The sequence below is a fragment of the Aptenodytes forsteri genome, unplaced genomic scaffold (genome assembly GCF_000699145.1).
Source record: "Aptenodytes forsteri isolate BGI_AS27 unplaced genomic scaffold, ASM69914v1 Scaffold405, whole genome shotgun sequence".
Taxonomy (NCBI): Eukaryota; Metazoa; Chordata; class Aves; order Sphenisciformes; family Spheniscidae; genus Aptenodytes; species Aptenodytes forsteri.
Window position 1 is genome coordinate 2,809 of NW_008795481.1, and position 4,010 is coordinate 6,818.

At 47.1% G+C, this 4,010-nt stretch overlaps 1 pseudogene; it reads left to right on the top strand.

The window, feature by feature from the left end:
* Positions 1 to 1,182: 1,182 nt before the first annotated feature.
* LOC103900569 lies at positions 1,183 to 3,266 on the top strand (annotated as a pseudogene).
* Positions 3,267 to 4,010: the final 744 nt, after the last annotated feature.

Genomic DNA, 4,010 nt, shown 5'->3' on the forward strand with positions numbered 1-4,010 from the left:
GTAGATGAGGCACTTAGGGGCATGGTTTAGTGGACATGGTGGTGTTGGGTTGACGGTTGGACTCGATGATCTTAGAGGTCTTTTCCAACCTTAATGATTCTATGATTCTATGATTCTATGATAAAGACTCCTCAGAGCATCTCTTTCCAGATGACCCCTCTTGTGTTCAGGGACTAGGATCTCTCAGAAAGGATCCCCAGGCAGAGATCCCCTCTGCCTTCCTTCCCCTATAGCTGGTTCCTCTATTGCTTGGATAAATCTTTAAATCTGATCCAGGGAGCAACTGATTGTGATGCACATTTTCTTCTTGACAAACACACCATCTGACCTAGGAACATCAGTCACCAGTTCCTGGAGGCAGGAGGGTGTCTGGGGAAGGGTTTTGCGTCTTCTGCTCTTTGCATCTATAATCGACAGTCAGAGACAGGCTGTCTCTGCAGAAGACCCATGCAGGTTTACGATGGTCCAGTGCAGTGGTCTCCAAAGTGGGGTGCATGAACTCCTGGGGATGCGCAAGATGATCCACTGGGGTGTGTGAAGAAAACATTAGAACTTCAGTATTATATGTATATAATTATCAATTACTAGACATACATATACTGGGGGTGCATGCTCAAAAATATTTTACTGATGGGGTATGCGATCAAAAATTTTTGGGTATCACTGTTCTAGTAGTTTCAACAAATACCTTACATGTTCTTTCTTACATTCTGCTATAACATCAGCCTCCAACTCTGCAGAGCCTTCATGTTCTCTCTGATTTCTTCACTACCAGGGCTTCCTTCCTCTCTTGCTCACCCCTGGCTCCCCACCAGCAAATTAAAATTCTGCTGACACTCTCAACTGCAGTTGCCATTTTCCATTTCTCAACCTACACAGAAGTGCACCATGTGCTTTCCCCCATGACACAGCTGTTGCAACCTGTTCCAAAGGTGCCATGGAAGTAAAGGTGCCAGTGTGAAGGCTGCACACATTTCATTTGTGAAGTTCTTTGGCAGCTTCTGCTCTTCTGTTGTCTTCCTGGCTCAGGGTGGTAAAGGCAAAGCCTCATGTTTCAGAGTAGCACAGAAAGAACTCAGGAGTATATTTCAGGAGTTGTTGTGAAGAATTCTGGAGTTTCAAACTCTTTTGGCTCTTCCTAATTCCTGTGTAGCTCATTGGCTGCTGCTACACATTAAGAGAATGGATTCAGACCTGGTGCTGTGAAACTCAATCCTCTTTCTCTCAGTTGCTTTTCCTGCGGACGCTGATGATGACAAGATTGTAGGAGGCTACAATTGCCCAGAGCATTCAGTTCCCTACCAGTGTCCTTGAATGTTGGGTATCACTTCTGTGGTAGTTCACTCATCAACAACCAGTGGGTCCTGTCAGCTGCTCACTGCTAGAATCGTAAGTATGGATTGGGTTGTATATCTGGATTCTAGTCAAATCTTGCAAAGCCACCAGATTTGGAATATGATGCCCAGCAAAAGAAGAGAATCCAAGGTGGCAATGCATGGTGTATCTGAAACCAAAGGAGAAACACTACCCTCTGTCTCACTGCATTACATGATCTTTCCAATATTCCTGCACTCTTGGCATCCTTTTCTGTACATCCTAACATGCCTTTCTGTGCACATTTGCATGTCCATGTGGCTTACCATTACTATTTTGTTCTTTTTCATTCCTTCAGACTTTCTCCATGGATCTTTCTTGTCCTGAATTTAGGGCATACCTCTGCAGAGAGAGCACAGATCAAGGATCATGCTCCTCCGCAATAGGAAATGTAATATTCCTTCCCTAAGCATTGCTCTAGGTGTCTGAAGTGATCTGTCTATGCTCACACCATTGTCACAGTTGCCAGCTGGGGATTCACTGGACAGGATGCCCAACTAGCAAGGCTCTCCAGACTCTGTCTTTCATGAAATCATAATGCTCCTAGAGCTCTGTGAAACATACACCTTTGATTAGGGCAACACTCCCTTACTCTCTTCCAAGTGTCTGCCTGTCCCCATGTGGCACCAAGTTGTTCTACCCATGGTTAACTACTGCTCTTCTCTGCTGGTAATTTTGCAGCCATATACAAGTGAGGATGGGATAGTACAACACTGATGTGAAGGAAGACAGTGAACTCGTCAGGAGTGCGGCATTAATCATTCACCATCCTAGATATGATTCAAGAAGCCTTGATAATGACATTACGTTGATCAAGCTGGCAACCACCAGGGACTACAGTGCTGACATTCAACCCACAGCTCTGCCCAGTTCCTGTGCCAAGGGGTGTCCCGAGTGCCTTTTTCAAGGTGAAGAAACACACTGAGCAGTGGCTGTGAGCATCAGTGCATGTTGTGTGTACCTGGTCAGACTTCTCCTGCTCTACCACCAGGTTCATGAGTTCCATGTACATTTCACTCCTGCTTTGCAGTGTTTCCATGTTCTGCCTGTGAGTTCCCCAAACTGTCCTGCCAGTGTGCCTCAATCAACAATGCCCTTTGCATTTGCTCATGCAGGTCAAGGGTCAAGGGTTGCCCTGCTTTGCTGGATGGATCTCACATATAGGTCTACAGGTCCTTCTGTTCACTGACAGTGCTGACTCCCAAGATGAAACATAATTTTCACTTCTGTCCCGGCAGCCAATTTCCCTAAGGTTGTCCGGTGACTGAGAGCTCCAGTTTTGAGTAACCAAAATTGCCAAGAGCTTACCCAGGCCAGATCACCAGCAACATGATCTGTGTAGGATTCCTGGATGGTGGGAAAGATTCATGCCAGGTAAGCATTGATGCCTGCACAGAGCCCTGGGTCACACACCCCAGGATGCCTCAGGCTGCACAGTATATGTCAGAGCTTGGCAGAGTGCTTAGGCCTCCTCATCTCCAGGTTTTCTGTTCTGACACAGAATCCTTCCAGCAGGGTTTTGATACAGGGTGGACTTCACCTGAACTAGCAGGTCCAGCCACATCTGCTGGGCACTGAGTGCAGTAGCAGTGAATTGTTGGGGTGCACCCAAATAAGGGATGCTATCTTTCTGTACTCCCATATCAGGACTTGCTGCACTTCACTTTGCATTCCCTGGATTCTTTGTACCAGGTCAAAACCTTTCCAGGTGAGATCAGCTAATGCTTCTAAATTTTTCTCTCCAGGGTGACTCAGGTGGCCCAGCTGTATGCATTAGAAAACTCCAGGGAATCATGTCATGGGGAACTGAGTATGCTCTGAAAGATGATCCCAGTGTCTACACCAAGGTCTGCAATTACGTTGATTGAATCGAAGAAACCATTGCAGCCTAGTGATATGTTGATGACTGCCTGGCTCCTTGGCCACTACCGTCCTGCCCTGTAACTCCTCTTAAGAAGATAATAGCACAAATAAAAGTCTTACTTAAAGAGCCTTACAGGTATTTGCTCTGGGGCCTGATGACCACAATACACAGGTGGGCTTCCCTGCAGCCTTATACCAGCTCCTCCTGAACCTTCCCTCCTTTTCTGGTTTAGGTGTGTGTGCTGGGAGCAGTGCCCTAGAGCTGCAGGGCTAGCCAGCAAGGGGCTAGAGAACTGTGCAACCATCTAGAAAGTCTTTTGAGCCAGGCACCTCCTTTTCTTTAGTCCTGGCCCTCTTACTGAGAAAGAGAGGAGAGGGGGCAGGTCCCTAGGGAGGAGGTTCCTACAGCAGTGGAGCAGAGTCCTGTTTTGCTCCTGCCAATGGTGAAGTTATCGTCTCACTGGTACTGTGACAGCTTTGATGGTGGTCATTTCAGCTATGGTAGTGGGTCAAACAGTGATCGGAGACCACAGGCACAGAGCAATCAGGCCATGGGCAACAGCTGTGACCAATGATCATCAGCTTTCCCCTTCACTTCCTTAGGGACATCTGAGGCAAGTGGACTGGGTCCACCAGGATCTAGCAGGTAACACAGACTAGCTGCTAGGGAAAGGAAAACAATAGCAAGCAGGTGGGGAAAAGGCTTGTGACCTCATAGCAGTGTAAAGCATGGAAGAATATTGGTTAAGAAAGGAAGGATGGGGAGTGGAAGG